Source organism: Lathamus discolor, chromosome 8, assembly GCF_037157495.1.
Source record: "Lathamus discolor isolate bLatDis1 chromosome 8, bLatDis1.hap1, whole genome shotgun sequence".
Taxonomy (NCBI): Eukaryota; Metazoa; Chordata; class Aves; order Psittaciformes; family Psittacidae; genus Lathamus; species Lathamus discolor.
In genome coordinates, this window is record NC_088891.1 from 19,611,064 (window position 1) to 19,639,012 (window position 27,949).

Below are 27,949 nucleotides of genomic sequence, written 5' to 3' on the forward strand. Positions count from 1 at the left end.
AGGGGCCAGCTCACACCTTGCGCCTTGCTGGGATCCTGACTCCAAGCCAGACCAAGATAATGGACTCTCTGCCTTTGACATCCTTTTACCTACCCTTTTGTACCAGGAACATTGCTTCTTGTCTGGGAAACACATTACCCTATAGCTTTGGGTATGACTTGCTTTGCAGCATATCTTCAGATACTACATTCTGGACATACCTCCCCACTGAAGATGTTACAGCTAGAGGAAACAAAGAGATGCTTATTAAGGTAGACCCAGTTCCTTCACACATACCTCAGTGGGCAAGTAGACCTAGTTTTGGCTCAATATTGGCTGTAAAGCAACATTAATAGTGCAAGAGGCTTATTGCTGTGCTACTTTTGGTTCCCTCTAGTATCATCAGGTCAGGCTGCTATCAGGTGTACCTGACTCTGCTCTCAGGTGTACTGGCAAGTCTCAGTGGAATCATTCCAGACATATACCATGTTTAGAAATACAAAGCTAAATGAAAAGTGGTGCTGCCTTTTACTTCCCTCAGGAAAAGTGCCTCTTGCAAATGGCTGTATCATTTTCATTATACCCTGTTAGATTTCCTTTACCATCTTGACTGGAACAATAACTAAGGCATAATAGAAAAAGATTTTTCCACAGGCTGGTTCTAATTACATTAAATCTCAAGTGAGATGGGACATTTAAATAAGAAACAACTACTGCAGAGTGTGAGATAATAACACACCAAGATAGTCGGCTTTTTGAGAGTACTGTTAAAATGATGCATTAAACATTACAGTGTACTCCACTCATGTTTCAACACGAAAGCCATTCCTTTTGGGCCACACCACTGCAGAAGGAGGTTAGTGGTTACTGCAGTCAATACTCAACTCTGAACGATTATGAAGCATTATCGCTCATGCTGGAAGTTCCATAGATCTTTCTAACATGAACTGTGAGATACATGCTTAAACTTCTGCATGAGGTGAGGCAGTTGAGAGTGCAGGATCATGGCAGGATTAATGACCTCAGGGACCACAATGTAGAGCTGAGGAGGTTTTGAAGAGCTCCTGGATTTTGTTGTGAGTTTTACCTTTAACATTTCAATTCTCTTTTAATGTGCTTGGGAAACACGTAGTTGTTACATTGCTGGAAACCACTGAAACATAAACGCGTGAAATGGCAACTGTGGTGATGTCATCTATAAGCGCAGTGAAACCTGCCCTCGTCCCATAGTTTGTGTTTGATGTTGCAAGTGACCACGCAGCCCTGCCTCCAATACTGGTGCTTATGGGACCCTGCAGCAAATTCCCCTGCTGGAAACCAAAACTGAAGAAAGGGAAGGAGATCAGTTGTCCTGTGGGAATGATCAGGACAAGGGGGTTAAGTGCACCTGCGCTAAGCCTGCAGACACCAAGCTGGGTGGGAGTGCTGATCTGCTGAAGGGTCAAAGGCTCTGCAGAGGGATCTGGACAGGCTGGATCCATAGGCCAAGGCCAATTGTATACAGTTCAACAAGACAAAGGGCCAGGTCCTGCACTTGGGCCACAACAACCCCATGCAATGCTCCAGGCTTGGGAAGAGTGGCTGGAAAGCTGCTCAGCAGAAAGGGACCTGGGGGTGTTGGTTGACAGACAGCTGAACATGAGCCAGTGTGTGCCTGGGCGGATGTGGTGCTTAGGGATGTCGTTTAGTGGTGGACTTAGCAGTACTGGGTTAATGCTTGGACTCTATGATCTTAAAGGCCTTGTCCAACCTAAGCGATTCTATGATTCCATAATGGGGGAAAGGGAAGTTCATCAATTGCCTTTGCTTGCTGCGAGTTACTAGGCTGATTTAATTAACATCAAACCATGTATGAGGGATTCACTAGGGTATGGCTAGAGCTGAAACTGTTAAGTATGTACAGATACGGCTATCGGTCACTTATCTGTTCAGCTCTTTTGCCATAATTGTCACAGTAAAGTTTCAAGGAAGTTATCTAGATACTGAGGATTAAGAAACTTATTTTCAGTTAATAAACAGAATCTATGACTCTAAATTCTATGCTTAGAGAATATAAGCTTTCCCAGCAGCAGCTCAGTAAGTAAAACATTCTTGTCTAAATAGCACGAAATATATTAATTCTCTATTAATAATGTAACCAAACACACAGAAGCATATAAAAAAAGTTTAATTCAGCACACACAATAAAATTGATTTTCCTGTGTGTATTTTGTACGCTTCAGACCTGCAACACTGCAAGTGCTCTTATGCACTCATTACCTATGTTTGTGGAGTGAACAATGCCATGGCAGTGGAGAATGATTGCTCATGTGCAGAAAATGGAGTAATAACAATTATATGACTCCACTGCAAAGCCATTTTCTAAATGCAGCTCAGATACCTGCACAGCCACTGGTGGAGCTGCCTAGATCTATTTAGACAATAGATCTAAATCAGAAAATACAGATAGATATGAAGGCAGTAAGTAAAAGACTCATACAACTATTACTGCCTATGAAAGATTTAATTTGCATTTAATAAAGAAGAAGGAATTTAACTTGTACACCTTTCCCTATCAACTGCTGGCTTCATTAACTTCCTTTAGGCCATTATGCTGATAAGACATTAGTAACCTTAAAGATGCTCACCTTCATGTACCCTCACCACTTCTCTTGAGCCGGCTCTGCTGTTCTGACACGTCTGAACAGACTTGGCTTTCAAACTGCAGCAAATCAACCTGTGGATAGGGAGGAAGAGGCTTTTTCAGTCAGGTCAGCAAGTTGAAAGGGTTCATGATGATACGCAATAGGCACTCAACATTCAGCCACAGAGGGGACACTGCTGCATGGTTCGGAGCAGCAGTGAGGTCGCTGCTGGAGCAATGTTGCCCTCTGCACCCCAAGAAGTGGTCAGCAGAGATTCAGCAGAAGAGAAGCAGCACGGCCTACAGACAAGTACTGTTCTGAAGCTCTTGGGCTCACGTTGACTGACCTCACCATGCTGCATAAAAGCTTCCATTCTGCTCAAGCTGTCAGAGGAACACTTCACGCATTTCAGATTGCTGGAGCAACGTGGCACAACCTCCCTGCAAGGGGGAGCACCACCCTTCTGTCCAACAGATTCCCTAGGGCCAAATGTTCTTCTTGGGAACTGTGAGTGGCTCAGGTAAATCACAGACATGACCACCTTGTTTCACCTGATCTCAAGATACTCGGCTATGGACTGGAACTACCTATTTACAGATGCTCTTAATCATGTTACTTGCACCCCACCACCACTTTCTTTTTTCCACAGTTCCTGGCATGTACCTTCCCCATTAGATACCGCTGAAATACCAATGTGCAATTTTACATGCAAACTAAACAAAAGGCTATTTCTTCCCCCAAAAGAGTAATAATTTGAGAACTTGCTAGTCTTGATCATGGGTTAAAATAAAGGCTGACAACAGAGGCTGCACAGATTACAGCTCATGATGACCCCAGCACTGAAGACAGAAAGCGTGCTGAGGGGCATCTCCTGCAGCTAGGACATCTGTAAGAGCGAATACCAGTACTGCAGTGCCAGTAATTCCACAGCACAAGGACAAAAAGGGGAGACTTACTTCAACAAATTGGATGTGATATATCTCACTGTTAGTGCTGTATCCCATGGCTACTGAATTACTGAATCTCCATTGACTGTTTTATGTCACATGCCTTCCTGATTTGCTATCCAAGTTTCTTCCTACGCAGCCTGGTGGTCTCTCATTAAGACCAAGATTTACAGAGCACAGATTTGAGCTTTTATAGAACCCACTGTGCTTTCTAAAGATCCACCTTTTCTTCTCATCAAGTGAAACAGCACTTTTTGGCTAGGACCCCTGGTAGATTTTTCCCTTTTTTCTTTGCCTTTTTCCTTTTTATTGTTTATTAAACTTGTGATGCATATTTCTCACTCAGACCTCTAAGGATGTTAGCAAGATTTATCCGCAGAGCTTCTCTCCCCATTTGCCCCCCTTTAATTCTTTGAGCTACAAGTACTTTTATGTTACAGGAAATGAGGACAACAGAAAGCTGCAGATCCCATGAATGTAAAAATTGTCTTGAAGGCATGGAACAATTCAGCCCTAATTACAGCCAGCTGGAGCCTGCTCTTTTTGCAGGGATACTTGGATAATTAACCAAATACTGACTGATGCAACACTCAAGTATGTCACCACCATGCAGATATTCAAGGTTAATTTTTATATCCATCACTAAAATCAAACTTAATGGATATTACCAGCTCAAGTCTTGCAAATCAGTAACACAGGCATACAGTAAGACAGGATGAATTTTCCTTCAGTGAGCTTGGTGCTATCTTTCATTAGCTGCAGAAGAAGCGTGTTTTTCCATTAAAAAGGCACAGTAATATAATTATAATTTATATTCTAATTTAATATATTTATATTACATTATAGTTGCATTACAATTATATTTAATAAATTGTACTATATGTATAATTTAATGCCTGTAAATTCACTCAGTTTAAGCCCTAAACTTACATACACTGAAGCCACAACACTGACATGATAAAATAAACCCAAAAATGTTCTGATAGGCATTACTGTAGTAACACACCTTCATTCCTCACAGCATGCTGCCTTTAAATCTGCAGGTTTGTGTGTCTTCCTAAGTAACCTTTATAGGGATGTTGAATAACCAAACAGCACTGTGCCAAAAGTACTGATGTGAGTGCCACTGCACAAACTCCAAAGCTATTACAAAAAAGGATGGCAGAGAGAGTGCTCAAGTCGTCTGAAATGTTTGGGAGGCAAACCTGCTGCTAACACATCCCTCCTGCTTGTGATGAACCGCAGTTTGCAGTTGTTCTGTACCTGGATTGTATTTGCAGCAAAACCACCCAAATCTGAATGAGGAAATCAGCACAAACAGGAAAAGTTGCCTTTCCCAATGCTACTTTCAGCAGTCCTTTCCCTGAGAATATGAGTTTTGAGAGAGGTTCAGTCTCTCTGGCCGGTTATAGAGCTGGTTCGTGCTGCAGTGATCGAAACATTTTGTCACTGCTTTTATCAAGCAGCAGCTCCTGCAGCAGCTCCTGCAGCTTCCATTTCTAGTTACTAATTCAAGGAACCTCCTGAGGAAAACTGGAGATATTTTAACATGGGAAAGATGTCTGTAAATAGAGGAAACCACCACAAAGCTGCTGGCAAAAACACAGTGCAATGAGAACTGTAAGTGATCGATCTTTGTTAGGGTAGGTCTTGGGTAGGGCTACAAAGAAGAAAACCACCACGCGCCTCAGGAGCACACTGCAGCGCTCTGAAAAGATCTGGGTGGGGAGGCAAGAATCTAAAGAATCTGGAACTGGGATTCTTTTCATTTTGTATTCTCTTTGTGCTCACACCTTCTTATCTGGTACTGAGAAATAAATAACCCCAATCATGTTTGCACACTGCCCGACATAGGCCTTCAGTAGGAAAAGTCTCCGTTTTGTTTGGTATCTTTGGAATGCTGCTGTAATGCAAACCACACAGCATCACCACAACAGGGCAACTCAAAGGGTAACCTGTGGGTTTGCTCTGGAGAATACACAGGGTTTTAGTACCAGAAATGGAAAGCAATGGAATAAAAGTAAAAGCTTAGCAAAAAAATCGGTTAACTTGTATAAAGAATTGCTGAAAATGAAAGGATGCTTGGGATTATTTTGAAGTCTTGTTAAAACTCTCCTATACACCTCTGAAGCATTTTTTCTTAAAATATATATGTATGCTAATGGTTGTATTAAAGATAATGATGACTGTGCTGAAAACATCCAGCTTTGTAAGAACAAGGGAAAAAGCTGTGCAGCAGCAGCAATTGTTTCTGAAAGCAGTTTTAGGGAGATGCACTGATGAGAGTTAAGGAGATTCCTGTTGGAAAGGATAAATTGCTAAGAAACCCTTTGAGTCCTCTTGTAACACAGCAAGCAGTGCTGCTGCCTTGGGTCTGTTTCCCAGGTGTATTTTTAGATGCAGCTACTTACTGTTCCTTCATTCCCTCACTCTGCTCTTAATATTAACAGGCCAGCAGTTTGGTATTTACCTAATGGCCTATGTGCCACTTCCTAACAGGGAGAGCATGGAGCTAATGGAACAACTGTGATTTACAGATTCTAGCAAAGAAACGGCCCCAGTAGGGTAGGTAGAACTCTTGGGTATCTGGACAGCACTCAAAACAATAATACATGGCAACTACATACGTAATCTTTTCCAGCTCAATAAGGAAGTTATTCTTCCTCATACAATCTTGCTTGAGGCAGGTTCAAGTGTGTTGATTATCTTTTTCCAAGCCTAGAAGTCAATCATTTTTTTAATTAGCAGGATCTGAGATGCGTTCAGGTTTGGTTGGGTTCTGTTGAGAATGGAAATGTGTTTCTTGCCAAGACCACATCACATCACAGGCTAGAGAAAAATGAAAGGAACCAGCATGAAAAATATAATCTAATTATCACCAAGTGAACAGCTGACAAATGAAAGGACAAAGTAAAACACACTAGTGGCAGAGGATGGAAATCAAAGGAATTAAGGGAGGGTTACAAGTATTGAGCAAATGAGAACTGGAGACCTCACCATAAACATGGACTCCAATCTCCCATCACTGAAAATCCACCGCTGCCCCAATAAGCAATCTGCCATCCATCAGAAGAAGAGCTAGATCTGATACCCAGCAGCATGCCAGGAGTTGATTTGATGTAAAACACAGGAGCCTGCTTCAAATCAAGAGCAGTGCTGGTTTGGAGCTTTACAAGTTCAGGAGATGGTTTTTCCATTGTGCCTGTCCTGCTTATTTGAAGTTTCCAGGGACAGCATCAAAACAGCAGGAATCCAACAAACAGAAGCAGCAGCCTCCTTTGGACAGCTGAACTGACAAGGACAGTATTTATAACATACCTGTGACAGGACAGATTTCCCAGATAAGCAGAGGCAAAATGGAGACTAATGCAGGTGAGTGAGAAATCACAAGTGCCCTTTGGAAAGAATTGCACAGAGGGACGTTAAATAAATATTTTTATGTTTTTGTTGCTTAGAGTCTGTTAATGTTTCCATTTTGAATCACTGTCTTCAGTCATTTACACCTCAGCTGAAAGAGCCTGGTTGGACCTTGACACCATGCAAGGCAGGTCTCAGGGGAAGAGCGAAGTCTTTCTTAAACACCCCCTCTCAAGCCCGAACAGATCCTGAATTCAGTATCTTTAGCTACTCTTGAGATAGAGCTAAAATCCTGGGGTTTGAATCTTTCTTTTGCCCACAGGTAATGGAAATTCAAACATTTCCTCTCTCTTCCCTGTTTTAGTGATACGATTCTGCAATTCCTGCACCACTGGTGGGAGAGGCAGCGGCCTGGCCTGGACCAGAAGCACATGGGACATGGTGCCCCTGCTCCAAAGCTTTTTCAAACTGCAAGCACAAAGTAATTGATACAGCAGTTGAAGTCTGGCAAAGCACTCAGGAATGCACAAAGGAAACGCAGCAGAGAGAAGTAAAATCATTAAAAGACGATTTTTATGGTTATTATCTTAAAAATACATTTAAGCCAATAGCCCCTCCCTGCCTTGTGCAGGTACCTTTATCTCCAGGATACATCAATCACAGCAGACTCCAGCGCCAGTATTTTACGTTCCTTCTTTGCTCTACGTGCCAAGCCACAGAGAAGAAACAAAGGCTGGTGTTGTTCCTGGGAAAAAATGGGCTCCGTAGGAATTAGTGGGCAGTTTCCTTTCATGCATTAACCTATGCAAACACGTTGGTAGGGTAATGTCTTTTGAATGGAGTGTCCCTACAGAAAGGCGTATGGGCACTGCATGTGGGAGAGGCGGCTGGCAGTCGGGCCAGAGGAATTCTCTCCAGTGGCGAATTCCATGTGGCTGTGACAGAGGGGTGGGTGTGCTGCTACCCACAGCCTTCCATTGTTGGTGAGAAGGTGGTGACTTCCTCTTCATTGAATCTTTCCCCTTATTTTGCTCTTCCTTCCTGATGATAAATGCACTTTTTATTATTGCAACCAATTCCACAGTCCTTTTGGAAATTTTATCACCCATTTCAATTTCACTCAGTGAGTCAAGCGGAAAAAATGTGTTCTCAAGCTGAGAGAAAACCCTCCCATCTCGAATCCCTGAGCCAAGAGCACCTCCCATGCAACATCCTCCAGCTGTTCTTGGAGACAGAAACAATCTGTTCACGTGGCACCCTCGCTCAGTTCCCACCTAAGCACTCGCAGCACCTCCAGCAGGACGAGATCTGCCCAAAGCAGCAGCCCCGGCTCTCTCCAGACCTCTCCCTCTCAGCTCTCCAGCATCTCCCCAAACTACACAAACCTCTTGATGCTCAGCCCGTGAAGACCTTCCTGTGCCAGCACAGAGATCTATCGCACGGCGTTCTTATTCCTGTTCCAGGGCCATTGACTGTCACTTTTATCAGCTAGATAACAGTCGTCTGAATACAGCAACAATGATGGGAACCTATTTCCTCAGCTGAAGCCACTCTTCCTGGTAGATTTAGTTAGTGCTGTTTTGGCAAAGGCTGGATGTATAATGAAGTAGTTGCTCTGTCAGGCAGCAACATACAAGGTAGCATCACCTTCCAGCTTTCCAAGAATTCCTCCTCTAAAATGATGGTTATAAACTATTTGTATCTTCTACTATTACTGAATACAGATATGCCAAAGTGGTACTTTTCCCTTAGGAAGAATGAGTAAGTTTGTGATCAGCATTGCTTTTTAACCTGGGCTGCTAGTATTTCTGGGCTCTAAAGTGCTTTATAGAAATCTGAAGGCAGACACCAGTGCTCCAGCTCCACAGCTGCTGCAAAATAAGGATGTGAGCACCAGAACTGTCTTTTGCTCTTGTTCTTATTAGACACGTCAATGAACTGGAGATCTCTATGTGCACACATTCCAAGGGAGAGGACCACAGAAGTGAACAGCATAACAGAGAAAAACATTAAAGAGCCCAGTAAATTTGAAAACATCAAAGAAAAACATTTCTCTTATGTCCTCTTTGAGCCTCATTTGTCAGCACTGCAGATGAATGGAAGTTGTAAGCATTCCCTTCTTGCCCATGCAGTAGGATAAATAAATACAATATACAAGCAACTCTGGCAACAAAGCAGACAACTGATAAAGATGGGAAATCAGGGAATAACCCCAGCAGCCTATTGCCCAAGTGATGCATTGGCCAAGCTGTGAGCTCTCAGCTGGGAGAGCTGGCCTGACTGCTCTCACAAGAGACAGGAGGAGTCTCACTGTGGATTTCAGATAGTAACTGCTACACTAATGCTGATCATTGTCCACAATCCTGCCTTTAACCCTCACCAAAGTTAGGACAGAATTATTCTAGGGCACTATGATATATAGGTGGAATAAATACTGTACCTGGTCCGGTAAAGGAGAACAGCTATACTTGTAAGGTCAAAAGTCACACAAATCCTGTCACACCTCCTCCTCTCAGGGACAGAGGGCAGTGTAAGAAGGAACTCCTATCAAGGCCTGAAAACCCAAGTTCTTAACAGTTTGAAATTGTAGCAAACAAAACCACAACACAGAAATTTCTTTCTTTTTTTCTTTAATTCATGCCAAATGGAAGCAACGTGGCTGTATGGCATTTCTGATACATGCAGTTACATGACTGGTTTCCATTGGTGGAATCAAACTAGGGAAAATCCTGTTGTACACAGGCTCAGTGAGGCTTTGGCAAGAGCAGAGTCCTCAATCTCTGCTCTCAAAAGATACTGAATCATCATTTTGCTCTACTAAAAGTGGTGTAACTTTCCCTCTCCCCCACCAGCCCCTTAAACCTTCTAAGGGATTACACTTCAGTCACTTCTACAAAGGAACAGAGCCTACAGTCAGGTAGCCAGGAGAAGCTAGGGTCTTGCTACTCCCACTTCAACATTAAGAAGTAACACATTTTTGTATTCCTGGCTAGTACACTGCCCTGGTGAAGATGCAGTACAGGTCTCAAATACAAGATAAAGCTATTTGAGATGTTTCATATCCCATTCTGAGTGGATGAAGGGCAGAGAACAGGATAAGCAAGTAAGAACAGCAAAGAAAAGAAGAAAGTGGAAATACAAAAGAGATACCAGGAGCTGCTGATGGTTGGCAGAAATGAGCAACCTTCCCAGTGTGCTTTGTGAGTCTTGTTGCACGTTTCAGGAGTTCCACTAGTTACCGACCATCTAACTAAGAAGAGATAGAGAGATGCTTCTACAACTTGTTCCACATTGCAGCTTTGCTAGGCATTTAGTAGGAAGATGGTTACTAATAGAGAGCAATAGCAAAACCTGTTTTTTAAATGATGAACAGATGGAATAAACCCTTGGGAAGAAATTTCAACTACCATAAAGTAAACCATCGGGTAACGAAATCCCAACTTATTGCTAATAAATGAAACTCAAAATTACGGAGTTGTCCAATATTTGGCTATTGTAAGATAATTCTATTTAAACTCTAGTAGTAGTAAAACCAACATCCTCTATAATCCATATAGATTACCTTATGATACTGCAGGAGGGAAATAAGATGTCAGAAAGCTTAGTTACCGCTTAAGTTTGAGGCATTTCATCCATTCCAGCGTCAATGGTCGCTTTGTAAAACCTTCTGCAGCTACTGGCAATTAATCCTGCTGAGAACTCCAAAGCTTCTCACTTCTCCAGACGAATTCTCTTCATCCCCTTCTCTTCATGATCACTGGTCAGGACAGCAACATCTTCTGTGAAAGACAGACAATGGCCTTATTTCAAACCAGTTTCAGAGGTGTAAATACTGTCAGTTTTCCTTCTTTACTGACCTTCTGATCTCCCAAACACTATACAAGCTATAAAGAGACACTTGGATTCTTTGGGGGATTCTGGCTGCATCGCTGGCACACCAGACTCTCCTCCTCTTCCTTAGCACGCCCATTTCTTTTCAAACCCCAGAAGCCCACTGCTGCAGTGGCTTTCAATTCTGTCTGCTACACAGCCACACTATGAGCTTTGCCATGAAAGCAAGGGCTGGAGCACACACACCCTGTAGAAGGCAGCAGGTATCACTGCAGACTTTACAAGGAAAAAAGAACAAGTAATCTTAGCAACTTCACTTTATGTTACTTATCTTTGCATATTAGCATCTGTGCTGGTTAGACTTGCATGGAGTTAGCTGCTCAGATAAATAACCTTCACGTGAATGCAGTATAACTGAACAGTCAGAAATGTCTACTAGTTCTTTCGGGTGTTTTGGGTTGGGCTTTTCTTCTCTCCCCCCAGCTCAGTACTCTGCTCCTGTGCCTTCAAGTATAACCACATTTGTGGACGCCAAAGTTGGTGGAAAGAAAGTAAACACTAATGCCCAGAGCAATTATTTGTATTAGGAAAGCCACAGATGAGACGGAGCAAAGCACTTTGTTACTAATGTGAAAAGGCTGCTGAGCACACCCAGGCTGTACAGTAGCGAGGCAGCACTGATGAGCGTGACAAGCAGAACCATCAGCTGCTGAGCAGCATCAGCAAAATGCCTTCTGTTATTGCTACAAAACCAGTTTTTTAGGACATTTGGAAGGAAGATGCTGAAGTAGCTTTGCAGAGGAGCAGCAACCCCTGAGATGAGTAGGGGCCATCATAACAGCAAACACGTATTCATGTCCTTAAAAATGGAATGAATGAGAAGGGTGAATACCCTCCTGTTAAAGACAGATAAAGGAATAGCTACAAATTTAGTCTTGAACTTCAACTTGTGGCTCCTCATCTAAATGGAGATACTAGAGAGGAGTCAAGAGCTTACTCCGGATGGAGAGTTAATGTTCTCCTCCCAACCACTCTGCTTTCACAGATGGGATTAGCCAGATGTAGGGGAAGACCAGAAGGGAGACCAGAGCCCTGCAAAGCCCCCAGAAAGAATGGTGAGTGAACACCCCAGTCCTGAGGTGTTTGAGAACCTCACTCACCCAGCAGCAGCATTTGTGCATACTAGAGAACTATGTGAATTAAGAAAACCAGCCCTGAAGAACAGAGGAATCAGCAAACACTTCAAGGCCTGGAACAGCTGCACTGAACCCAGATGTAAAGTCTCTCATTAAAGGGATGTGTATGGGTGAAATTTTAACCCCTTCCAGAAGATATAAATTGGGAATATATAAACTGGGAGCTCTGTGAATTTCAGGCAGCACACTCAATGTACAGAGACTGGCTAGGGGAGGGGGATGCATTTCTTCTCCTTTAGTGCTGGAGGTGGCCATGGCACCATACTGTTCCCAAATTGTAGGCATCTCTGGGCACATCTCTATGGGAAACACCAAGATGGGAAAACCTTGCCATAGCCATATCTGTGCCTGCCTTAAAATAGACAGATTAAAGGTAGAAGTAGCAGGGCAATACTAAATTTCACCAAGGGCTAGCAAATGGTGTATGTAACATCGTCATGGTTATCCCAGGGACTTACCTAAACCAAAACCAAACCTAAGAACATCTTAACAAAACCAAACAATGTTACATTTGTAAATGTGCTACTTCTCTAAGTGTAGATAAGCCGGAATGCTATAAAAACCCCAGCCTTGACATCCACGTTCTTGGTTTCAGCTGCATGCAGGCATTTTTAAGTCCTGGAACTCTGCAGACATTGCAGAGCAGCAGCAAAGGGCTGTGCTTGCCATTTGCCTTTCCTTGCAGGATTGCACTCTGACAGCTCTGCCACAGATGGAGGTGGCAGATTCCCTACCACAGCTTTCCATAAATCAGGTGTTCCTGTGGCTTGCGAGGAACACTTCGAGGTGTTTTAAGCCTGCCATTACATTATATCTTCTAGGTGCCACTGAAAACATTTTGATTCCAACATAAGCTCATTGCCTATGAAAAGTCAACAAGTGGTATTTGAGGCCATAAATAAAGGTGATACTGTACTCACAAACAGCACACAGACTTATACAATGCAATTTGCCACTCAAAAAGAATCAAACACTGGCACAAACCCTGACCACTCCACATACATTTAAATTTACAACATTTTAAGTTAAGTGATAAAGATGACACAAAATTCTTCCTTTTAGCTGCTGCTCTCAACAGACAATGCACATAGCTGGGGTAAATGAAGCTGTGGATAAACCCCTCTCCATTTTCCCCTTGGCTTTCCGCAGAGGCTGCAGGCAGCAGAAACAGGGTGTGAAAAGAGCTGCCATGTGACTCAGCGCCACACAAGCTGTCCTCATAAAACAAAGAGCGAGGAATGCTAAACAAATGAATCACAAGCCATTTCTGCAACACATCCCGACTTTCTAGCAACTGCCAGCGCTGGGAGCGATCTGTCCTGTCAATCTGAGTGACAGCCCATGAATAAAAGGGCACCTAATTACAAGATTAGTAACAGGAAGTCTCCCTTTCAAAAGCCACCATACAAGTTATGATTGCCGGCTGCACGAGGAGGCACAAACTGCGGCAAATCCACAAGGAAACAAAGCCCCCATTTGGGAAATATTTTTCCTATTCATGTTGCCTGCACGTGAACTCTTCATGGCTGCGAACGGCTGGTGGTACTTGAGCGTTCTGTACACGGCCTGATTTTCATCCTAAGAGCTGTTCACTTTCAGATGGCTCTCGGATTTGCCAGGCTAGTAGGATTCTGGCAACATGTATGCTGTTTTATGTATCAGCATGTTGATATCTCGGACACAAAACCCTGTGAAAAGACATCATTATCAATACACACATTAGGTTATCCTTTTCGCATGATAACACTAAAGGGAGGGGAGACGCATTATTCCCAACCTGATTGCATCAGCAAAGCAGAACAGAGTATCCCAGGGTCAAGATCGACCACCAAAACACTTCATTAAACCATGGGATTTCCTTCCAGGAGATTTCACAGGCCTCCTACACACAATGGCCAAGTGACAGCTTTGCCAACGAGTCTGGCATGGAACGTCCTGCTCTGAAAGACCAGCGCTACCAGAGCTCCGGCTCAAGTGCGAGGGGATAGTGCTGTACGTGCAGCCAGGCTGCTCGGGCAATGGTGTGCTGAGGCGGCACTGGCTAACCCTCAATGTGGTAATAGACAGGGATATATTATTCTGGTTTTGGAGAATAATAACCCCTTCGCTTCTACATTCTCTCCTTGGGTGAAGAAATGCTGTAAACTACATCTACTTTTAAAGGAGATAAAGGGAATGAATCAGTGCAGGGAATGTGCCTTCCTTTCCAGATATACTTGTTTTCAATACAAATTCAGAGATGCACAGGAGGAAAGACACAAAAAGGGAGTTTAAAAGTCAAAACTTTTCTTTTACAGATATTAAATATAGCATAAATATACTGCCTAAAATAGAACTGATTCATGGAGAGATTCATGGAATTACTTAGTAACTTGCTCATGCTTGAGGACTCTCAAAACCAACTATCTGTTACTCATACATTTGAAGGATTTGCTACTCCTGAACCACTGATTTGAAAAGCTTTTGGTTCCACATGATGAAGACACATCCCAAAGGGCTACTGTGTAGGCTGAAAGTCTGTGTGCTCTCAGAACACGATTCCTTTCATGGAAGGAAGGAAGATTAGCAAGAGTAGAAAAAACCAGCATTAATTACTTTGGTTCTGGAAATGAGGCGGAAAGAAGGTTCTCTGCCCAGAACCACCACCAGCTATACTTAACACAGGCTGATCATCCAGATACAGGTTGAAACCAAACTCTGAATATACATCCACCTTGCCACAAGCCACCCCGACAGAAACCCAAGCTCAAGATATAACATACAGCATGTCTGATTTGAAATGGCTAAAACCGAAAACCAGCTACCCCCATCCCTCACCAAAGAAGCCTGCAGAGGCACATCAAGAAGAACCAATGACTGAATTCTGAGGCCACCAGGGACTCTCCAGGCCTTCAGCTGCATCTTTCCTACTGCAATTTTTAATCATTAATTTATGGCCTAATATTACAGACCTACTATCATTTAATAAGAGGAGACAGCAGAAAGAAGACAGGAGGTACTACTAGTCCCATCCCTATGAATGAATCACATAGTACAAACCTCTTACAGATTAAAAGAGGTGCATGGTTTATTAAAGCTTGGAAGAGAGTTTCAAGCTTAGCCAGAAGGAGCTTCCTAAAACGACAAAGAGCTGTGTAGTGCTGTGAAGGAGGCCATGGGATAGAAGATGGGAACAGGAGCAGCACATGTCAATAAAGCAACAGAAATCTACTGCATCTTTTTTACTCTTCTTTGCTGCAACAAGAAGCAACATTTCCTGCTGGTACCGGCATTGCCCATGCACAGACATCTCATGACTATCTGCACATGGCTTTCCAGAGGACTCTTGGCACAGCAATACAAGCCTCAGGTAGCAACATGGACACAGGGATGGAGGAAGAAGGAAAAATCAGCAGTGCTGCAGCAACAGGAGAAATGGAAAGCAACAATAAACTCCGCAGGCCAGCCCAAGCCCTCAAAGGGCTGTTTATGCAACTTTCCTTCACAAACCAAACCCCAAACTCGCACTGGGATTTCAATCCCAGTGAATTTCAATCTTCTCCCCCACCCAGCAGCACACTCCTTTGCTGTTTGCCGAGTTTTATTAGAACCATCTGCGAGATCCTCCCCTTCCAGTCCCTTATGTCTGTTAATCTGGCAGCTGCACTTTATCATCTCCTTCAAAATCTCTGTCTCAAAGTTGTTGAGACAGAAGGTCTTTGACAGGCTAGAAATTATCTCTGAAATTAACAAAGAACCACATCAGACACTGTGCTTTACAGATTACAGGGGAAGAATGGGAGTTGGAGAATACATATATATTTAATGGGAAGATAAAGGTTTTTGGGATCAAGAGAATTTTACCAATGCAATTTATCTGACAAAAGCCCCAATTTACTCAAGTACTGCAAGTTGCCACTGCAGAATAGTTTCAAGATCATCATCACGGACTGACAGAAGCGAAAGGCACAAGTATTGCCTGACAGGAGCTCTTGCAAAAGATAAGCAAGTGGAGTGCGAAGAGAAGCAATGTTGAAGTAGCAGAGTTTGAGTGATTTCCTTTGTACACGTTACAAGCACTACACGTTTTTGAAGACAGGAGTCATGGACTTCAGGCTTTCTTTTTATTAGAAGTACCTCAGAATCTAATTGCTCTGCAATATCCTGTACTCACCTTGCCATAAATTCTGAACATGGTGTGTTTGTATAGGCACATGAAACTGTTTCACTCCACTACACCTTTTAGAAGTGGGTTAACGTAGCAGGATGGACACACACCACTTCTGCAGGTAAGAAAATCCCAACCAAACCCCGCAAAGTACACCTTGCTTTGCAATCCTCCCCTTTGCTTTAGTAGCCTGAGCATCCTGCTGCTTAAGCTTCAAGCTGTCTACAGAACCCTCCTAAAACATGCGTGTTCCCTTCTGCGTACAGATACACATACTAGCACCGTGCACTTCATCCTGACGGGACAACTTCTGCCTGCAGCGTACGGCAGGGCTCATCATCACTGATGAAAACCAGCAAAACTCCTTGGGGTTTTCATTTGTTCTGATAGTTTTCTCCACCAAAGTGTTTCCGCTGAAGCATTTGCCTCCTTGCACGAGAATGGAGCAACCTTAACTTGTGGGGGATTAAGAGACAAACTTTTCCTCCAGGCTTCTCTAAATCATCTCAGAAAACATGTTTTAAGTAAAGGGGTTTTTTAAGTTCAGGGGTTTTGAAATTCAAGTATGAACACGAAGTCCTCATGTTTGTGGCATCTGAGGACCCTACTTCTTGGCTTATATTATGAACATTTTGTTTCTTTTCCCCACAAAGAAATACTTCGCTCTTCCCATGTTGTTGCTATGTAAAAGGTAACAAACAACTACAGACAATATTGAAGTGCTACCAACAACATTTGTATGTGTGTAAATTTGAAGACTCTGAGAAATCAACTGAACTTGTTAAGTTTTCCCTAGAGTAACCTCAGCACTGGAAATAACCTACTCCACACGTGCATACACATAGCACTGAACCCCACTAATCCTATCCAAGACATGTGCCTTGTTCTCATCTCTCAGGACCTTTCTCATTCTGTTCTACACAAGTTAAAGTGCACGACTTTCCTGAGCAAATCCTTCATTCCTTGTTTAAATAAGCACGATCACTTCAAGTGTCTCAACTACTTGGACTTCAACAAGACTTCTACAGCTCCATACACTGGGATTTGCCATCTCCTCCCCACTCTTTCCCTTTCAATCCTTAAAGAAATGTATGAAGCAGTACTTCAAATGGGTCACAAACAAATGGGCTTATCTTCTCTTGGAGATAGCCTGTGAACATTACCATAGAAAGTAGACAAATTACAGATGTTTTAATTGCACAGGCTCTACCTGTGCAAATGTAATCATGTGAGCTGACAGGTCACGAGAGGCCAACTTTAAAGGTGGTTTCAGAAGCATTAGAAGCAGTACTGTCATCATTTCACTTCCTACATTTCAGGTGCCAATAAAAATGTTAAAATACACGTGAAAAGATTCACATGAAAAGAAAACGTGCGTATGTTTTCAAATGACAGCATCAAAAAGTAGATCTGCACTTAGAAAGTGTCCTGGGATCTCTTCGGAGAATTAATGAACACCCCCTCCCCACCAGTGTGTGCCTGAGAGCAGAGGAGAGACCTGTATTAAAAGACTTTAACATGACTTTTGTTAGCACCTACTTCACTCACTGGCTTATCAGCAGTTCTGGTAGAAACAAGATCTCTTGTGTAAGTAAGAACTTCGAGCAAACCCAAAGCTTGAGACAACAAACTTAAAGTTCTCCTTTTCCCTGCCATCCTTCCCCCCATGCTTTGTATTGGAAAAAGTATCATTCGGATGAAGAATCTCTTATAGAGCCTCTTTTCAGGTCACCTTTGATCTTTACAGAATAAATACAGTTCTATGAGCTAGAGACAGCAAGTACAAAAAAAGCAACTCACCACCTCCCCCCCGTACTTCTCTTCCAAGGTGTCAGGAATATATTAAGCCAAAATTGCAAACAAAAGAATGCCTGGGACCATAAAAATAAAATTACACCCCGCTGCAAATGCCACTTTTCTTGCTCTTGAGTCTATAACCTGGATTCTCTGCTTCCAAATCAACAAATGTGACATGGCAATGTATTTCCTGAGAGAACTCCAGGGCTGCATCTCAAACAAGCCCACCATTAACACGCTGCCTCAGACTGGGGCTGCCAGCTGTAAATACCCTCCCCACAGGAGCCAGCACTCTGGGACATATGACAAAGGTTATCAGGAAACCTTCCTGCATTGTGATGTGAAGAGAAACCGGCAGACTGAGCACACTCATGCCATTCTCCTTGTGAAACCTGCCCATTAGAAATGAATGCATTCCCTGAGAGAAGAGGAATAAAGGCTGTTTTCAGCCTGTGCAATAGTTTAATACCGCACACAAAAGCAAGTGAGCAGCCCCCCACATCAGTGTACTGGAAAGAAGTTTTGTAGGGCTGCAATCTGAGTACCATAGCAAGCACAGAATGAACTGCAACCCCTCCTTGGGTGTACAGTGTTCAGAAGGACAGGAGGTCAATGCAGCCCTCTGCACTTGTGGGGCTGCTGCCAGGTACACTGTACACAAACCCACTGCTCATTCCTCACGCTGCTCCTTTTGCCAAGATTGAGACTCCCATCTCTGTTGATCCTGTGTGTCCCTGGAACCAAACCACAGACATGGGAATACCACCAGCACTTAGGGGCAATTGGGAAATATGCAGTTTTAGGAATGACCTTAATGGCTCTGCCACAATGGAATCTTGATTCCCACCCCCTAATTCCACCCTTTCCCTGGCTTGTCAAACACACAGTTCCCAGACTCACTTCCACTGGAACTGCCCTTCTCTATGTGGGTTGCCACAGAAGTATTTAGCCCAGAAAAGCAACTCAGATTTAACCTAAAACATCACTCAGCTGAGTGTTTCTAATCACTGAAGTCAGAAATGTACTTAAATGTTAAGCCATATACACGGGCCATTAGTCAAAATTCCCTTTCTTTTTAATAGTTTTACCAGCTTTGACATTTCAGAACACTATTAATTTAAGTCTGGTCTGGAAAAGAAATCTCACCAATCTTTAGGAAACTGATTTTCAAAAGACTATGCTAAAATGTCTTCATGGATTGCTCTCATTAGTCAATGTTTCACTTAAAAGCAGGTTTAAGATAAATTAAATGGACCAAAAATGGAGCCCTTCCAAGGACATAGATAAAGTTTGTGACAAGAGCCAATCCACACACTGGACTTCTCAATGAAGTGCCATTTGCTCTTGCAATGAGAAAGCCACTAATACAATATATAAATCTAAAGAGAGAAACTACAGCAGGAAGCAAACTTAATTGGTTGGAATAGCCAGAAGATGAAGAAATACAACAACTGCTGAGGAAAGCCTCAGAAAGGGCAGAAATGCTTCACAGGATGACAGTAGCTGAGCAGATCAGAGCAGAAGTTCAGCTCGTCCATTAGTCTGCCGCCTCTGGCAGCAGCCCAGAGCATACAGGCAGACCACTGCCAAACCCTCCCCACATCTCCAGCAGTTTGCATGCTGGAGATCTGCCGTAAAAGAAATGGCATCTTTGTACTTGATAGTCTCGCATGGAATTTTCCTTCATAAATTCATCCAATTACCTTTTGAACCCATTTACAATTTCGTATCCACAACATCCTGTGGAAGGACATTCCACAGCTTAACAGCTTTGCCTGAAGTACCTTTGTGTTGAGCTGCCAGGCTGTTGTTGGGGAAAAGACCCAACAAACAAAACCCAAACCAGATAAGAAACGTGCTTCTTTGTACCACCCCTATTTGCTTTCCCATATGCCATTATGATTTGTGATTTCTTTTCCAGGCCTCCCTCAACCTGTCTTCCAGTTTGAAGTGCTCTGATGTACGCAATCACTGAGGGGTGCTGCTCCACACCTCCAACTCTCCGCCCCACATTCCTCTGCTGCATTCTTTTCAAGTTGGACCTTATGGCAGATTCAGAAGCTTTGAAGAAGAGGGTGAAAGAATTCTTGAGTGCTGAGAACAGAGACACACGTTTAAAGGTAGAGAAATTTCTTTTGGGGAAAAAAAAAAACACATAGAAAATAAATGCAGGTTCATTGCGGTGCTCCATATTTGCAAGCAACAGAACTGTTCAAGCATTATTAAAAGGAGATTTATAATAGGGAAAAAAACCCTTCAAGATTTGTAGTAGAAGTCACGATTATTTTTCTGTGCCTTCATGCTTTACAGAGCTGAAATAATTTGTGTGCTGTTTCCCCCTCTGCTAAGCACTTCACTGCATTTTATATCTTTCTGCCCCATCTATAAAGAGGCAGCCGTGCTAGAGGCAGTACACTAATGAGACTTTGTATTCTAATTGCATTTATATTTTGCAAGGAAAGAAAAGAAACAATGGAAGTGAAACAGATTGCAAACAAATGGACTGTAGGTGATGGCAAAGGAGGATGAAGATCATTACTAGTCATCTTATACCTTTAAAGTTGTAAGTGTAATGCCTGGAACTTTTATTTTCCAGTATGTAACAGGGATCTTTATTATTGACTTCCAAAAGTATCCCCAGAACACTGGAGGAGGCATTTTGATCTGAGTAACCTGGTCAGTCTCTGAACAAAGGCGCTCCTCAGATTGGGGATGCCACACTGGAACACCACAGAGCAACCTGTTACAGGCAGAGGTGCTTTCCTCAGCTCACCGCTACCCGAGTGTGTGATGGTGGTACAGTAGGAAATAGCTTGTTGCAACTGTTCTTCACTACAGGAGTTATTTAATGAACTCCAGCCAAGGTCAGGCAAGGTCACTACAAGCACAGTCCCCCAGAGGTAAAACACCTTGCAGTAAGAAAAGGCTTCAGCATCTACCCAGGGCAGGCTCTGCACACACACACTCCAAGTTTCCACCTCCTTTGTGAGCTTCCACACAAGGTCAAGTGTGAGTGCAAGAGGCTTGGTAGTTGTGAAGATGGATACTGTTCATTTGCCCCTGCAGAATGGGTTCTATTAATCTTTCAGAGGAACTGCCCACTTCTAACCTCCAGTATCTCAAATACCAAGTTTTTAAATACTAAAGAAAAAACTCCCACAGAGTAGAGGAGTCACAGGTTTCCCACACACGACTGCGCTTGAAAACATGCACATAAATGGAAGAAACCCCACTGATATCTGCATACCAGGTAACACTTCCAGTACTTGAAAACTGTCCAGCATACCCCTTCATCAACGTAACGCCCCTCTGAACAGCTACAGTGCATGAGCAGTCAGTGCGAATAAAGGGAATGTATTGTCCTGGAGCTCTGCAAGGTTTGCGGTGGGGAACTCTTCCCATCCCTCCGCTGCCCACTCTGCACAATGTACCAAAGTCCGAGCTGATGCTCCACCACAATTTCCCCACTCTCACCGGCCGCCCATTATTCTCTCCAACCACATCTGCGGGGCATTTTTCTATCAAACAAGCTGGTTAAAATTCCTTCTCCTTTTTTCTTCTGAACCTGGGGGAATTTCAAATAGGCCAGCACTAACCTACAGGAACTGATTTTAACCATTTATTTAACATGCCAATGCTTTGGTATTGTTGCAGCTTACAAGCTCCGACTGGTTTCATGGAGGCTCCCTTCACTTCATCTACCCCAGATACGTGCATTAGCTCACTGGGTGCAGGGAAGCACGGCTGAAAGTCACTGCCATTATTTGCTTTTAGGCTCAGATCTGTTTCCATACAGAATTTTGAGCCGCACACAAGATTTCTACACACAGGAAAATGCGTACCGGTGTGAAAATAGCTGTTTATCAAGTAGAACCATTTAGAAAGGTGTACTAAGGTACCCATAAATCCTCTTTGTAGTTTAAGAAACGTGGAGGTGATTTTCTTTATGTAAGGGAAGCAAACTGGTTATTCCCTGTTCTTTGAGGAAGACAGGACTTGAGAGTTCAAAAGCTGTGTATGCATACTGAACTGAGGCTCTTTTCCTCTACAAGATAATCACTCTGAGTAAAAGCATCACACTTGTCAGCATTTTCCTCCATGCCAGAGGGCTGAGAGGGAACTTGACCTGGATAAGATTGTTTCCTAACCTCTGTTTTTAAAATGAGCTAACAGGCCACTCTGTTTCACACAGACTGCTGCACATACTCAAACTCTGCCTTTAAAAAGAAGCTGTTTAATGTATTTTTGCTGACTACAGTTTGAGAACCTCTCTTGTAGGAAACCGACAGAGCAAAAACCAGCGGAAAACTGTTGGCTGTAACAGGGCTTGCAAGTACTGAAGTTTAATACAGGTGACATCTGTGTGTTATAGAAGAATGGCAGAAGACAGAAGCCATGAGGGCTAATGCTGTCACAACATGCTCCCCAGAAAAATCCAACCTTAGAAGCACGGTGACAAAGCTACTCAAGCAAAACGCCATGTGTCTGTACTTCCTTGCTCATCACACACATTCAGAAGTTGCACTTAAACTACAGGGCCATGCTTCACAGTAAAAACCAATTGCAAAAAGTAATGAGTGTGTGAATTTGGGTCCTTCTTTCTTGTAGCAAAAAGTCCTCAAGCTATGGTTTTGTAAGATAAAGGGGAAGTATTGATAAAGGGAAAGCCAGGTTGGATGGGGCTTGGAGCAAGCTGGTCTACTGGAAGGTGTCCCTGCCCATGGCAAGAGGCTGGAACTGGATGAGCTTTAAGGTTCCTTCCAACCCCAACCATTCTGTGGTTCTATTTTTAACTCTCTGAGTTATGAACTGTGCTCTAGCCTACAGCTGTGTTCCAGCTCGGCTATACACTGTGTACTTCTGAGGTAAAACCTGCCAGGGAAAACCAAGGGGAAGACAAGACACAAATTGGAATTACATTCTGAAATCAAAGCAGGAGCTCCTGGGCTGAGATCTGAGCACTAATAACCTGGCTGTAAGCAAGGAGAGGCAGGCGCACAGAGACCACTCCCCCAGCACACAACAACAAAAGATGCCAAGAAATGGAGAAAGCTGTGTCATAAATATTCTCTTATTCATTTGATAGAGATTTTAAGCCTCAACCGGTTTCTTGATCTGCTTTTCCAAGTGGCCAGAGCATCACCTGCCATGAAGCAGTTTGGGCATAAGTAAATCAAGCCAACAGTGCCCTGACAAAGCTGTTTGCCACCAGTCAGAGAGGACATGCTATCTCACACCTCCTCCAGCCCAGGGGACAGGCCTCTGACTCTGTCTTGCCCTCCCCTTCACAGCAGACAAGGTACCTATGAGGAGACAGACTTCCTCTCTTATGCTAAAGCAGCCTGCTGAGCAGTGAACTGAATTATGTGGTACGCAGAATGAAGGTAAAAGAAATACTGTAACAACCATATTCAACAGAAACTCAAACTGAGCATCCTTGCTTTGGGTTTCACTCTTAGCTGGACTTCCAAGAGTTTGCCAACATAACAGTATATATCTTGGCTTGCTTTCTCACTTCAGAAAAGTTGGCTGCAACCGTAACTGGGTTCCTCCTTGGCACAATGTACTCTCATCACTTTTTCCTAATTCTTACCATTAATTATCATGTAAACTAACTTAATTCCAGTAACTTTAGGACTGCTAGCAGCATCTTAGGTGTGCTTCAGTATTATAGGTGACACAGCATATAAGACAGCCCTTGCAACAGAAAGCCTATAGTTAGATACCTTACACACAGAGACGTTAATGACCTAAGCAATGCTCCTTATCTGCATTACCTGGATCATTAAAGGGTGAAGTTACACAAGGGTGTCCTTACAGATGAAAGGCTGTGGATTCACTCCTTTCCCTGCCTTTGCTGTCAGCCATGTTCTGCTTCCTCTTCTGTGCCCATCAACTCACTAACACAGCAGAAAGCCATCGACTTCTGCCGGGTTGTGCCGAGTTAGTGGGTTAAATCAGCTGACAAAGACCTGAGGTGGTGGCACCAGCATGGGTGGGGAGGAAGGGGAAGGGCAGAGTGCTGGGGAACTTCCTCAGCAGCAGCAAGCTGCTAGATGGGATTATGTCCTGACAGATAACTTCGCTTTGGGAATACTTTCCACATTGCTACATCTATTTTAACTCTATCACTATGATCTGCAAGCCACACAATAGCACAAGCACACAAACTGTGTAGCTGCAAATCTGTATCTATAGCATCTACGAGAAATAAATAGAAAAACTGGTTGTGAATACTTGATCCATAAGGAATACTCCTCCTCCTCATTTGCCAGGACGGACCCAAAGCTGAGGTAATGGAGCCATGTACTTATAAATATGAACACTGAAGACCGGCTGGTATGGCTCAGGCGGCTGATCCCAGTGCACACAGGCTGACTGGCATACCTGCAGTGCTCCTGAAAGCCTCCAACCTGCAAACCTAGTGACTTGCAGGAACTGCCTTGGGAAACCTTGCTGCAGTAAAGTAAACTTCAGCAACCAAGTAGTTTGCCCAAGCTCCATCAGCATCGCACGCAGAGGGATGCTTTATTTACTCAAGAATACTTCAGTGATTTAATTTAACTTAGTAAGGAACTGACCTGGGCTAAATCAACACAAGGACTTGAAACAGATGCAAGAATTTGAAACACAAGAACATGCACTAGTCTGTGGCAATCATTTTTAAATTAAATCATTTTTAAATTGAACACCCACAATTTATATATCACTTATTTTTAGGCAAAACCTTATTTTTTAGGCGGAGGCTCCGTTATCATTTTCTCAGCAGAAGAACAAACTTAAACCCCCAAGATGATGTTGCTCTGTGCTGGCAGTTGGTCTTTTTTGGCAGGCTTCTCTTTCTCCAGTTGAATCGCTTCCCTGATTGGGTTCACCACAGGGCTGCACAAACACATGTGCTGGCACACCACCGGAGGCAGCACAGAGGTGGAAATGAATGACCAGGATAGGATGGGAAGTCGGGCTGCTGTGCCACCAGAGATGTAACCCTGGCTTTCATCTGCTTTCTGTTCTCCACACAAGGTAAGCTACAGAACCATTAAGAGGTGGGAAGAGCGATAAAACTAAAAATGAGGAGGGGATAGGGCAATAAGGGGTAGGAGGCAGATTCAGGGTATCTAAATACTGAGACGGTAGCTTTGAAGCACTCCACAAGTCACAGTGTACACAGTGTACTTTCTGTACACTTTCTGTGTACACACAGAAATTCAAAGTCCTATGGAACATACAAACACATTTCATCTCACCCATGCAGATACACTACCTGAACTCTACGTCTTCAGAAGGGTGTCAGGTAAAGTTGCCCAAACTGAACTCAATGCAAAGAAGCCTTACTAAACTCCGTCAGATGCCAAGTTTGGCTACATTATCCTCTCTCATGTACAGAGAAAAGTCTCTTCCGTGAATAATGCCACTGCTGAATGGCATTACTCAGAAAATTCATGAAAATAACTGTCCATTTGGTTAAACTGCAGAGTTTAAGAAAATGTCTTAATTTAGACTAAAATGTGGTTTTGTAAGAGGATGGGGATGGGTATAGAATTCAGTGTTTCCTTCCTGAGGACAATATGCTTTGGTGTTTGCAAGTATGTATTCAGGATGCCAAACTGCCTGCTTGATGAGTTACAGAAGACCTAAGAAACACCCTGGCAGTTGTTACAGCAAGCAATGAACTTGTCATCTGATGCTGCTACACACCAGTGCACTTCAAGCCCCATGAAGGCGAGAGTTTTCCAAGTTTCCAGTGGGTGCAGCGGGCCACCAGGCATGATGACAGCAAAACCAAGCAGTAAGAACAACCCTTCCCAATCCTCAAAGCCAAGTTCACAAGGTCAAGCTGCCTCAGAAGGCAAATGCTTCCATAGATCCCTATGTCTGAGACTGTCTATGTGGGCAATGCTACAGAGCTTTGCGTGCCAATAGGCAACAGATACAAGTCACTGGAGACTTAGGAAGTGATAGTAATAAATCTAGGCAGAAATCCTTTATAGACTCGTCTGAAGTTCAATGTTAAAGTTACTCTAGTGAGGCATTTCAACACCATCAAAATCTTGTAGCTGTTTTGCAGAAGACCTCTCTTAGTGACAAATATATGGTCGACAAGGACAACCAGAGAGAAAGACCAAGCAAAATGCCCCACATGTATGAGGTAGTTGCTGCCCCTTTAAGCAGTATTTGTTCTCCTAGAATTCTATCACTAAGCATTAAAGTGATCAAGACAAGCAATTGCAAAAATAAAGATGTAACTCCATTTTACAGTAAGCATTATTGGGCTGTGGTAAGCAAGAAAGCTCATGCTTCAAACTGAAATAAAAAAGGCTGGGATATAGTTCAACAGCCAGCTAAAAGGCCATTTGCTTCTCCAGATCCTGGTTTTATTCTAACTGTAGCTGGGTCAGTTATTCCATGTACCACTTTTTTCTCCTTTATTTTATTATAACACACTCAGTTAAACCATCTCCAATTCCAGTGACCTCTGAACAGACCATTTACAGTCCTCATTTACTGTTTTAACCGGGCAGTTCCCCCAAGCCAGCACAGTAGGCTGCAAATCCTGTACCCAGCCAGTGTTCTGTTACAATTACTCCACTTTTTCTTTGGTATTTAATACACATGCCTGGACACATTGTGTTCTCACTTTCCTTTATCAGTCATTACATTGTGAATTTCCAAAGCAATATATAGGTTTTTCTGTGGTTTGTGATGGCTCTAGCTTGTCACAGATGTTACGAGAAGTAAACAAGAACACATAAACCCAATAAACATTGAACAACCATCGGCATTTAATGTAGCACATCATCTATGCCATGTTGCTCAAAGCAGTGCTCATAAACTACAGAATTTCATACTATCACTAAATTTTGATGACTAAACTGGTTCTTTCATTCAGACAAACTGAAAGCACAATGGACACAGCAGCTGATTACATGCTGGAAGCTACAGTTACTCTGCTAACTAATCCCGAGGATTCCAGCCATCCTGAGCATCCAGGGCTGGAAGGTACCATGCTTATGACTCATGCTACAGTTTTTCTCTCTCCTATTGTTTTGCAAATTCTCAGCTTAATCTAAAATTCATTTCATCTAGAAACTTCCAGGCTCAGCGGAAACTTGAAGGTAATATATTGCAAATGAGTGATGTTTCAAAAGGGTTTGTTATCTACAGCATCTTAGATCCATCTAAATCTGGGCTGGCACGGCCCTACCCTTGTCACTGGCTTCTGACCTACAGCTCCTTCCCGCATCCACACATGGATGCTCCCATGATCCATGGGGAGCCAGTTTAGGGAGCTGATGGAGCTGGAAACCGAGTGCCACCATAGGGAGCCAGAGGGAATGGGCACGTGGTGGGTGGGAGTCACGCAGGACAAATCACGCAGTAAGGTCATGGCAATCCAGATTTAGACAGGCTTAAGTGGAGATATAAGACATTAATCATCCTGAATGAGGCATGTCTTAAAGGAAATGGGCATTTTGAGGTTTGGGTTTCATTTTAAGTATTGATTCATTTTCATAAAACATTTTCAATCTGTGCATTAGCAGAAAAGTTATCCTACATAAAACAGTAATATATTCTCTTAATGGGATACCTAATCATGACATTTTATCTCTAGAGTTCTTTACGAGCAGATTCGAATTTCAAGGACTACGAGTACAGTGAGAATATTGCCTGCTTTCTCTGCCTATGGCTGGCAATAATGCTTTGAAACTGGTTTTGATAATATCTAAGATGCTACAGTCACCATGCCGGAACCTGGGACTCTCTTCTGCTTTTCACTGCTTTAGCTTTGCTTAACAGCCTGTTTTTCTGTGCTAAAACAGTTGATGAGGACACACTAAATAAAATTTACAGGAATACACTTCAGATTATATCAGGGTTATAAAAAACACCTCACGGGTCTGTAAGAACAGTAAGAGGGCGCAAAGCAAGATTCAATCCACTTGCCAGTGCTAACTTTCCATGCTGGGTACCCCACGGCATGAGCCCAAACAGCCCTTCAGAAATAAATGCACAAAACGGCAAATCTTTTACCACCACCTTCCCATGTAAGGTACTCCTGCCAGCCTACCT

General features: G+C 43.1%; 1 protein-coding gene across 3 annotated transcripts in view; it reads right to left on the reverse strand.

The window, feature by feature from the left end:
• The window catches only part of PEAK1 (pseudopodium enriched atypical kinase 1), a 113,874-nt gene that overhangs the window by 55,069 nt on the left and 30,856 nt on the right, over window positions 1–27,949 (reverse strand). For all 3 annotated transcript variants that reach the window (XM_065688073.1, XM_065688071.1, XM_065688072.1), the window contains exons 2-3: window positions 10,517–10,686; window positions 2,607–2,695 (exon numbers count right to left, since the gene is read on the reverse strand). The gene's annotated coding sequence lies outside the window, so the exon portion shown is untranslated. The remainder of the gene's footprint in view (window positions 1–2,606; window positions 2,696–10,516; window positions 10,687–27,949) is intronic.